General features: G+C 37.9%; 1 long non-coding RNA gene across 1 annotated transcript; it reads left to right on the forward strand.

Annotated features, from left to right (window-relative positions):
* The first annotated feature begins 1,544 nt into the window (after positions 1–1,544).
* Positions 1,545–7,154, forward strand: LOC120507301. The gene is made up of 3 exons (XR_005628721.1): positions 1,545–1,673; positions 6,559–6,707; positions 6,819–7,154. It is a non-coding gene; the product is annotated as an uncharacterized LOC120507301 (long non-coding RNA).
* Positions 7,155–12,177: the final 5,023 nt, after the last annotated feature.

Genomic DNA, 12,177 nt, shown 5'->3' on the forward strand with positions numbered 1-12,177 from the left:
GAAAGCATCTGAGTGATAAATAATAGAGTGTTCTCTGTTACTTGACATGTTTGTTGTGCACCATTATTTAAGAAAACCAGTTATAACTTGAACTGGCCAAGCTTTTTTATGTTTTTCTGATAATGAATATTCATGGATTTTTTAGTTTATTGTAAAAATGTTTAACTTTATTTTGAAAACTTGTAGCAAAACACAATTTTTACTTAAACTATTTGTTTGTTGGCTCATTCTCCATTTCTCCCTTTCTCTATCAGATGAAGAGATAAGAAAAAAGAGAAGCAAAATTATAAATATTACCAAAAAATAAAAACTAATCAAGTTTTTTTATGTAATTTTGGGGAACTGTGAGTATATTGGGGAGGTAGGGCTGCTTTTTGCAGTACATAATATTGGAATGAACTATGCCTAGCCCTTGCTCATGTTCTAACAACTTTTGTGACTCATTTATACAAATAGTTAGAACATCTACTAAAGTTCTCCCTCATCTATATATTTAAGAATGCAATTATATCATAGAAATAACCCTCTCTTGGAATACTAAACCATGCATAAAAATTCACAGGATATATACACATCACAACAAAAGTGCAGCAATTATTCTCTGCAATCCTCTTTATTTCACTATTCCACTTTCCACTTTTATAAAAAATGGCATGATGTTTGTGTGAATAAGCATTGAAACATTAGACTGTATCAGTGCAATCTTAATTTGATCCTTGTGAACATGTTTTCCATGCTGTCTTAATCATATGATTGTATTTTTTCTCTCAGGAAAATCCTCTCTCATTCGGTGCAGAATGAATGGTGTTCTTACATTTTCACAACATGCTATTACTTGGATTGTTCCCCGTCCATTTCTGGAGTTGTCTTAATCCTCTTTTAGAAAACTCATCCTTGCTCAAATGCCTGCCCGTGAACATTTGTGTTATCCATGAACCAAAAGACTTTTATGTCTCTTGCCCTTCTCCATCTGTTTGCCATGTACTGCAGTTTAAAATTAGCACCAGTGTGGCTGAACACATGTAAGAAATATCCCCACACAGGCTCAGCGTGTCTCACTACAATACAAATGCTACTAGCAAACGTGGTTTTTTTGCTTTTTATTCCCCCACTCCCCTACAGAAAACGATAACGTGGCAAGGCCAGCAGTGTGTGATCTCTGCTCAGCACACTGGAATCACCTACAATTCTCTCTCTGCACGTGGTTTCCAGCCTGAGTCCCATTTCCCACCAGGGCACAGCAGGGCTTGCCCAACAGAGACAGACAAACAACAGTATGTGCAGGAAGCACTTGTTTTCTAGGACTTCACTCAATTAGGCAACTCTCTGTAGGCACAGAGTTTGTGGTGGTTGGGGTGGGGCTGTGACTGAGCCTCATCCCAATGGGCCACAGCTGTGCAGGACAGGTGAATCACATTGGAGCTAAAGAGCCATGGGGTGCCGGGGGCACTGACCAACCACCAAAGGGAGCTCAGGGCACACAGGTGCCGTGCATCAACGTGAGGGGATAAAAGGCTGGGCTGAAAACCAAGAAAGGCAGAGCCCTGAAGCCTTCTGAAGTGGGATGGTGGTACTCTGTATGGGCTGGTGCTTGAGGCCTCCTGGAATTGTCTGGTGGCCATCTCAGCTGTGACATGGGCTGTGACACCTCTTAATCTTCAGAGCAGTTACAGGTAATGTTGTTGCTTCTTAGTCTGTTGTGAAATTTCTAGCAATGAGGAAAAAGTCCTCGCACGTTCCTGCACTTTTTTTGGTGGCATTAGCTTCTGAATTTTGTACTTTTTTTGTTGATTTCTATGTTGTTGTTTGCTCATCAACCAAAGGAGGAGCTTGCATGAGGTGTTCCTGTGATTTCAGTGCACAGCAACTTAATTAAGCTAATATAGACACAAGTGTATACAACATGCTGTCCCTGTGGCTTTGCTCCTGTGGCACAGGCCGCTAGACCCTTGTTGTAGTAATTAGATGAGACAAGAGGGACACTGCGTGCTTCTCTTAGTTGGGATGGAAGAAAGGACTGAAAACTACACAAGGCAGAGTTTTCATGTTAAACAGGCTGGGGTTGCAGGGAGGCCTGAGCACCTGAGGCTGTGCTGCACCTGGCTGGCACCTGCCATGGTGTTGGGAGCAGGTACAGGTGGTGTCCAGCACAGTGCCCAGATGAGCTGGCTTCTCCTTCTGGTTGTTATCATGTTGTCTGAGGAGTCCAAGTCAGGACATTCAGTTGAGATTTTCAAAATTTCCCATGTGTGTATCTGAGCCAGCTCTGGTTCTGAAATAATTGTAGGACTTTGAGAAGTAGATAATCGAGTATAAGTTTGCCTTTGCCCAGATCTATATGTGCCCTGTCTAAACAGTATTATTGTCATTTGTTTCAGCAGTGCTTATAGTCCCCCTCTCTCTAGGATTGAAAATGCTTTGTTTTCCAATGTTATATTGATGCATTTGAACTAACATCTTTTCCACTGGTGACTTGAAACTTTTTGAAGTACGTGCCTATAAAGTATTTACAGATAGATTTAAAAAAAAGGTTTGGTAAATGATTTTTTAAGCTATTTTTATCTTCCCTCTTCGTTGTTGAATTAAATTCTTCTTTATATAGTCTCAAATCACTGCCTTTTTTTGGTATGAAATTGGATGTAAATGCTTATTGCATTTATATTTGCATTGTATTCCTCTTCATTTTGGTGGTCTTTGGCATATTTAACTGATATATGTGTGGTTTTTTGAATTGCTCTTGCCACTTGTAAATAATTTGTGAAGCCTTTTTAAAAAAGTTTGTTTCCCAGTACTTTAGGTAATAGTTTTGCTGAGATTTGTTTAGTGACTTTCTTCAGAAAAGTGGGTAAATCTTGCCTTTTATCACAAGGTATAAAAAGATACTTTTTTTATTGACTCCGTTTCCAGAGTGAGTTTTCATTTCCCCAGATAGAAGAGATACTGATTAGAAGGAACGCAAAAAGATACTTTTTTAATTGACTCCGTTTCCAGAGTGAGTTTTCATTTCCCCAAAGAGAAAAGATACTTTCCTTCTAATCAGTATTAGAAGGAAAACTTTGCAAAAAGGTGATAAATCTGTGAAATCTGCTGAAATAGTTTAGAACACTGCAAACATTCCTGGTGAAACTTGGTGTACCATCTTTTCTGTGGAGTTATAATAACTTCTCTTTGGCGATAGAAGAGATACTGATTAGAAGGAAAACTTCGCAAAATGGTGCTAAATCTGTGATATCTGCTGCAATAGTTTAGAACACTGCAGACGTTCCTGGTGAAACTTGGTGTACCATCTTTTCTGTGGAGTTATAATAACTTCTCTTTGGCCTCAGAAGTGACTAAAACTGGTTTTCCATGAAAACCCTGACTGGGAGACCTTGTTATCACTGCCAAGGAGTTTGGCTTGCTGAGGATAAATCAGCTGTATTCATTTTTATAATACTGAACTCAGCCAGGGAGGAGATCTCAAATAAGCAAAAAAAAAGGCCACGAAATCTGTCCTTTAGCTGTCCTACCTTTCATTTTTCCATTGCAAAGTGAGGGTACTGCTTTTCTGCCTTACAGGGCTTTGAGGGAAGCCTACACACCCACACTGATCCCCACCTGCTTGGATGCATGCATATGGTCCTGGCTGCATGTGCCTATGTGCACGGTGGTTTATGGAGCTGGGTGCCATGAGGCAGCTGAACTTTAGGAAGTCCATAACCACGATGAGCTTTTCTGTATCATACATTGATGTTTTTCTGGATTGTTTGTTGTTTTTTTTTTCCCCACAGGTAAAACTTTGGCAATATAGGTAAAGCTAAAAAAGATGCAGCCTTTTAGGAAACCTCTATTGCAAAGAGTAGGTGGCACTTGTACCAGTCTCTTGGCACTGGGGACCTGGTTTGCACCAGCTGACAAAAAGTAGTGTCAGCTTAATGCAAAACCAGCAGCAAGGCTGTGGTTACTATAGAGATGTTCTTTTTGTGTCCCACTGGAGCTTATGCAAACCCAATTAGTCCTCAGTATGCAGTGGGTATCTGCTCTGTTAAGTTTATTCCCATTTTATTGTGAAGGCCTGGTTTAGCTGTGTATGGATGGCATCCATTTAATGGAGTGTAACTTGACTGGAGACTTGCCTCATCAGGATGGCAGAAATAGCTGTAAAATTGTATTGACCGGTGAAACAGTGGGTCAGGAGCTCCGTGTGTACAAATCAACACAGCTGGCTTGGGAGTCAGCAAAGCACCATCAGTTTATGTCAGCTGTCTTGTTTCAGTTGTCTGAGAACTCTTTTAACATGATGGCTAGAAAACCAGTTTTCCTAACTTTGTTTTTTCACTGCATTTGCTGTCATAGCGTTTCCATGCCTAGAGCATTTTCTGAAATCATGGAAGTGAAATGATTATAAAACTCAGTGCATTAAATCTATGTAGAAATAGAGCTGTACATAAATTCAGAGCTGTATTTTGCTTAACATCTGGGGTGATGGGGAAAGCAAAGCAAAAAAAGAGACCTGAGTTGAGTTGGAAAAGAAAATAAGTTTATTTGCAAAGACCTCAAAGTCAAATTCATCAGACAAAAGTCCTGCATTTCATCAGAACAGTGGTTTTTTTTTTCTAAGAAAAAATTTTATTAAAAAAAAAAGTTTTGATTGTTTCATTTTTGAGAACTTCCCAGTTTAATAATGGTAAATTTCCTTTCAGTCAATGTCATACAGAGTCATGCTGCTAATCACTCGTGAAGATTCTTACCCATCAACAAAGCTGAACATTTACCTACAAATGAAATCCTTTTTTAAAAACATTTGATCAGTTTTACCCTTCTGATTATTTCTGTGATTCATTAGAGCAGTTTCTGGGTAGGACTTGCCTTACTTTACCTAACTATGGTTTATGGCCTGTGACAATAGTAAGCTGCTGTTACAAGCAGCTGCATTAGGCAGCAGTACTTATTTCTATTCATTCACACAAAAAAGGAATGCAAGAGCCCTGAAATATCTTTTTCTTAATTATCAGCTACTAATCATATCATATATAAGAAGTTCTGCAAATCCAGAGTGATTCAAAGATCTGAGCATTTCAAATCTTTCAGTGGGCTTTAGGATGAAGCTTTGTTTTTCTGGATGATCTGCTGCTTAATACTGTGTCACTTTTAAGATTCATTTAAAATGTCCTTTTTTCATTTAAATCTGATTGATTTCAATATAGACAGTTGCGATCTAACCCTAGAAATGCAAATACTTTGTTATGAAAGCATTTGCAGAAGAATTATCAGTTAGTTGCCTTTCTTGGATGTAGTTTAATGACAAATTCAAAGGGCTCTGTAATTCAATAAAACAAATATTGGCAATTTCAGAGAAATACTTAGCAGGTGATGCATTTCAGTTCTTGAACCGTACTTTTGATGGCTGACTGTAGTGACCTGTTAACTCCTGCAAGTGCAGTCTTTGTCAGGATGACAAAGGATTCCAAAACCATCTTTCACTTCAAAAACAATGTTGTAGGGTATACAAACATTTTGCAATGTGTGACTAAATCAAAATTAAAGACACAGTGGAAAAGGGATAAGGGGTAGGTCAGAATGAGGGAAATCAGTTAAACTTTGTGTGGATGGAAGGTATGTTTTTTCCCAATCATTCCAATGCAATCCTAAGCATATTAAAGTCAACATACACACCCTAATACTTGTTCACCATCCCTAGTTAAAAGAGCTTTTAAAAGCAACCATATAATGACCTGAATGCTTCTGCCAAAAAACATTAATTGATTCAAATCCCCATTTAGAAGCTTGAAGAAGGTCCAAACATGCAAATACTCACTGCTGTTCTGGAGGGAGCTCTTTAACTCTTTTTGTCAGTGCTGACATCTACTTAATACATTAGGCTCTACAGGAGTCTTATTTATTGTGACAAATCAAAGTGCTGCCAGGGTGCTCATCTGCCATGGAACTAATTTCTCATGTCATCTGTTGTGAGAACAGGAAATGGAAAAATCTTTCTTTAGTTATATATCTGATTTGTGCGTGGAAGAAAATGTATGGGTTGAGCTCTACAGGAGAAATTCACTTGCAGAGAAGTATAGAGTTGTGCATATGCAAATATATGTGGCTATTGAGTTTTCCACAGTTTATATCAAAGCACTGCAGGCTGGCAAGAGAGGAGCTTCAAAGCTCTTCAAAGTCAGGTTTTATTACACAGAAGCACACACAACTTTCAGGGGTGCCCCCCCCCACCCTCAAATATATTGGTCTTTAGTTTACATCTAAACTAACGTGCTTATTATTTATTTTCCTATTGGATGGAGTGACCTGTGGATTTTTTTGGTTACTATTCTGACAAGATCTGCATTTCATCTGTTATGGTCTCTTTAGATGTAATGAGCTATTTACATTTATATATCTGATAACTGAAGGTATCTCAGAACATCAGAGTCTTCCTATAGGTTCTCTACAGCTTCAGAATCTGCAAATTCACTCTGGTCTTTTCCCTAAATGGATGAGGAGTTTTTTTGAGTATTCAAGTTTCGAATAAGCCCTTTCATGTAATGTGATTGACTGAGGTGTCAGTGCATTTATTTGCAGGGCCCCCTGTGGTCCCCAGCAGGCAGAGTGCCACATCCCTGGGAGTGCACATGGCACACACCCCCTCACTGTGCAGAGCAGAGCCAGCCCTCTGACACACTGAAATAGAGGCTACAACTGTACAAGGACTGAATTTGCATCTCAGAAAGGTGTGAAATGTTACATGGTTTATTACAGCAGTGGAGGTGAACTTGGGGTAAAGTACACTCTTCTAAAAGTATTGCTCTTTGTAATTGGCTATTCTATTTTTTCTTTAAAAGGATAACTTCCAGAGGAAAATGAAATGTGGGAGACTGGCCTCAAATCTTCATTTCAGTCTTGCCACCACAGAAATTTGTGAGAAATCAATCTTGTCTTCAAATCAATCTTGTCTGTCATTTCCTGAAACTTGGATATAATTGAGGGATCTTCACCCTCATCAAGATATTTGCTCCAAAATTGAAAGATTGCATGCAAAATCCCAAGCTTGGAAAATTTTGGTAGCAAATCTAGAAGTCAAAAGAAGTATTAATGGAAATGTGTGTAATGACTGAAGAACATGTAATGTGTGGTAAGATGTCTTTGTCATATCTTATAGACCAAAACCACTCTGTTCAGTGGAGGGACCAGTCAACTTACAAAATTTGCTTTGTTTCTTTGGTTCTGGGTGGTGGTGGTTCCTGTTTAAAATATTATTTAATTTATATAATATGCTACAGGAAAGCTTTATTTGCACCATGGAATTCCAGCTTCTGTACAAGATAAATCATCGTTTTGGCATGTTCTGGTTTGGTTTCTTACTTTTCCTTTAGGAGGACACTTATACTATAAAAGACACCGTTTCTATTGCTGGGGTTTTTTTTATTTTGCTGGGTTTTTTAGTTTTTTTCAGGCAGCAAACCTGAGGGAATGTGTGGGGCAATATCTCGGTTGCTCAGTGACAGGAGACAATATCTGCTATTAAATTTGAGCACATATTGGCCAACCTTTATGGGGCCTTAGGGAGCAATTTCAGCACTCAGCTGAAATTTCAGCTGGTTTGTAAATCTAGTAAAGTTACAGAAGAGTCAGAAATGTGTAAAGGTTGAGACTTCCCTGGATGGTTCCTTCCCTGCTCTCTTTTCCCTCTCCTGTCTCAGTTCTGATAACAAATGCAGGGACCCTAGAGGTGATACATTGCTTTGGGCATTTTAAGAATCATTTTGTCTAAGCAAGTGCTTCTCTGTATAAAGATCTCCCAACAGTTAATGATGATGATCAGCTATGTCCACTCCTAAAGGGAAATTATAAATACAAAAAGAATGCTGTCCAAGAAAAGCATAAGATTAATCTGTTGTTTCAGTCACAAAATATCTTAGTTCAGATAAAAAGCACATAATAGACAACATTAATAATCTGAAGAAACGCTCAAATAAATAACAAAATTGATAAATACAGTATTTCCACATGAGAAATTGTTCTTCTCTTTACAGGCAAACTTCTCTTTACAGAAGCAAATTTCTCTATACAGAAGCAAGACAGAAACTATTAATATAACTTCTCAAGTTAGAAAATTAAAACATTAAGATGAGCTCTGGGGAGTAGAAATGCCAAAATTACAGAAGTACTGTAAACCCCCTATTTATACTCCTTAACAGTATGAGTATGTGCATCTGTTATGATGTCTATAATAAATTTCTCACTATGTTTCTGTAGTTTACCTTATCAATTGGCCTATAAAGGCTTTAGAACATTAATTTTCATAGGACCTAGGTCTAGTATGCCCTCACAGGAGCAGTCTTCCAGATGTATAATGAGTAAACTATCTGCAGGGTTTTCAGGATTGCTAGCAGCACATCTGAATATTTTTAATTTTCCCTGTATTTGACCTTCATGTGGCTATTGGCTACATTATGCTGTTCATCACAAGCTTTGTGGTAAGAATGTCACTGCTTTTCCAAGATGAAATTAGTCTAACAGGATCACCTTCAAACTAAAGTGACAGAGATATTGCAGCAGATTTGAGCTATCAGATTATTGTTGATATATTGTGTCAAAAAAAGCTTCTTACCATACTGGAAGCTATTGATCACAAGCTTTGTTGTAAGAATGTCACTGTTTTTCCAAGAAGAAATTACTCTAACAGGATCATCTTCAAACTAAAGTGACAGAGATATCAGATTATTGTTGATATATTGTGTCAAAAAAAGCTTCTTACCATACTGGACACTTCAAACTGACAATCTTATGTTTGGAAGAAGTGTTTACATGGGAATAATAATAAAGATCTTAAAGTAAGGGGGAAAATAAAGTATGCATAGTTTAATTTCATAGTCTGATTTCATTCTTGACTCATATATTACCTTTCTCTAGATTTATAAAATCTGTAATACTAGCATTAAAAAGCTTCTTATCATACTGGACACCTCAAACTAACAATCTTATGTTTGAAAGAAGTGTTTACTATGGGAATAATAATAATAAAGATCTTAAAGTAGGGGAAAGAAGTAGGCATAGTTTAATTTCATAGTTGAATTTCATTTTTGACTCAAATATACATTACCTTTCTCTAGATTTATAAAATCTGTAATACTAGCATTAAAAGGTATATGATATCAAAACAGTGAGATGATACTTCCAATACAGGATCAAGGAAAAAAAAAATGCACTGGTTAATTTTTTTTGGTCCTTGACCTGTATTTTTATCTTGCATTTTTCAGTCCTTATTTTTTTTCTTTCCTATATTACATCCGTTCTCATAGATATTCCCAAGCTGCATGGATAGCAGACTCCTGAAGCAATGCAACCTTGGGGTCAAATAGACACAATCTCTTAAATATGAATTGAAGTTAACATATAATTGTGTTGATATGGCATTGTGTTCCTAAAACTTGCACAGCAGCTGCTCTGTTGTTCCCTGTAGTCGTGCACTCCAAAATAAAATAGTCTGCTTGTGTTTTTTGTGCTCCTGTGTACAAGAAATCCCCCTTGCTAGGCAGGCCTCCTCTGGGCCTGGTGTTGCTCTGACCTTTACAGATAAATTAATGTGTCAGACACATGCAATTCAAGCACTGCTGATGAAAATCATGTCTTAATAAAGGTTGACAAGTATTAAGGGAAGAAAAATATTTCCTTCAATTGTGAAATATCATTTGAGTTGATTTCACACATGAGGGAGGCCTTGTTTGTCCAGAATCATGTCTGCTTTTTCTCCATGCTGCCGGTTCCTGTCATAAATGCTCCGTGCAGCTCTGTCCTGCTGTGTTCTCCAGGCACCAGTGCCCCCAGCCTTACAACTGTGCAGTGCACCAGGGCAAGGGTGTTTTAGAGTAGATGTGTCTCTTTTGAATTAGACTCAAGGCCTGGGTCACTTGGATTGTTTTAATGTTTAATTAATCCATGATAAATTTCAAGCCTCAGTGAAAGACGTAGGAGTCAAAATTTGAGCTCTATGAGGCTTTCTCACCTCTGTTGACTGTGTGCAATTTGTAATGGAATACATAGAAATTATGTTTAACTGATTTATTTTTATTTTTTTTGTTTGAAGGCAGCGGTGATTTGTTATTTAATGTTCTGAATTGCTTTCAGTATTCTAAGCATTGCATGCTGATGTTTTAAAGTGTTAAACAAGTAAATATTATGACTGTAGGTTGTTGAGTGGTTGTTTATTTTGGGAATACTACAAGTTCAACTCTTTGAGGAAAGCAAGGGACAAAACAACATAATGTTGGTGACAATCATGTTTACTGCTGAAGCCTGGTTGAGGGAACAGAGTAAATGTTTTCTTTTTCACATTAATTTCAGTGTGTATTTGGATATTATTTGCATGATGTGTCAAACTAAATCAAATCTCTGAAGAGATGAGGGGAGAACCCTGCATTTAGCGATTTGGGTACCCTTTTGTGGATAACTGCCTGACATTTGAAGGTTGGATTTCATGTTTATAGATGGTGCTACAAATAATGATGAAAAGAGCAGTGTGGGTGAAATGTAGATGCATAACAGCTCTAGAAATGCAGCTTGGCAGCAAGCAGGTAGAAAATAAACATTGATGCTGACAGCTGGAGGACAGTAAATAGCAGTAAATGAAATGAAGTGGCACATAACAAATCTGGCATCATACTGCAGATAATTGAAAAAAATTGGACCCTCCTGTAGAACTTTGTTTCAGCCCAATATGGAGGTGCATTAAAAAGAACTAGAAACATTGGGCAGAATGCTGTGCAAATGGAAACTTAACGATGATGGACTTGGAGATTCCACATTTAAATAAGCAAAATATTTTTTAAAGAGACAACAACATAGCTATTTTCAGCTGTTGTGCCAGTGCTGAAAATAATGCATTTTCCACCGGCATTTCTACTCCTCAGTTAAAACTTAAATGTCAACATTTGACCTTGGGTGCTTCATGTTTCAGCAGCTCTGAGGAGTGTGCCCATCCTATCCCTCACACTCAGCAGTACATTAAATACACCGTGTTTAATTATGGCAAACCAATCTTCTGGGATACACTGCAGCATGAGAAGTTAATATTGCAAAATCATTAAGGTTTGCTGGAAAGTGTCATTTTTGAACTATTTATTTTAAAAGACAGTTTAATTGACTTTATGTAAATAGTTTGAGAAAATCCTTCAAAACAGTCCTTTGAGCATACAACTGAATAAAATCCATGGTTATTGGAGACAGTGGGTTTCCTGTAAGCTCTGTGCAGGAGCGTGGCAGGTTACATCTGTCTTTGGACTTCTTCAGTGAAGTAATTTTCTGCCATTTCTGGGGAGCAGTGGAGACCAGCAACTCTCCTGTACATGACAACTGTGCCTGCATGTGTCAGGGTCAAGTGAGAGAGGGTCAGCCTTTCTTCTCTTCTCTTTTTCACACCACCTGCTACTTAGATACAGAAAGGTGGGAGAAGAAAGTAATACTCACTATTCTTATTCTTTGGTCAAGCCTGACGTCAGTTCATAGTGAACGGGCTCTTCGTGGCCCACTTCATTCTCAGCTGAATATCTGAGTTTTAAAGTAAACACTTAGGAAAGCACAGTCCTTCTGCAGGAAGGGAATAATGGATTCTGAGATGAATTGTGAACTGCATAAGACCTGCTGAGTTGGACATACACCATCCGGTGAAGAAGCAGTGGCAAATGTAATGTATTTCCTAATTCCCTGTAACTGTGGAATTGTAATATGCAATTAAAATACTGAACAACTGAACAACAAATAAAATACTGAACAATTCATGATCAGGCCCATGAGTTGTTCAGTGTTTTATACCAGGTGTATGGAGTAGGACATATGTGTATGTCACCTCCCAGCAGGACACCTGAGCAGCTTTCAGGGTATGTTCTGTTATTTTATGATTGTCATAACACTCCCATCCTTTCTTCTAAGAGGGTGCAGCAAGTCAAGTGGAGTATCTTTGTTTTGAAGTTCTGTCTTCTAGTAATTGATTTTGGTCATAAGACCTTTACTTTGATGTATTTTCCAGGGAAATTGTGATCACCAAGACAGGTGATTCTTAATTTCCTAAGCAGGTCATTTCCCATCCTTGGACTGGTCTCATGAGAAATTTTGTCTTTCCTTACAAAGTATTTAAGTTTTAGAGGGTGAGGGACGACTTCTACTGGGCATTACAGTAAAATTTCTTTCTATTTAAGAGCTCAT

This window comes from Passer montanus, unplaced genomic scaffold (assembly GCF_014805655.1).
Source record: "Passer montanus isolate IOZ18808 unplaced genomic scaffold, ASM1480565v1 scaffold42, whole genome shotgun sequence".
In the NCBI taxonomy this organism is placed as follows: domain Eukaryota; kingdom Metazoa; phylum Chordata; class Aves; order Passeriformes; family Passeridae; genus Passer; species Passer montanus.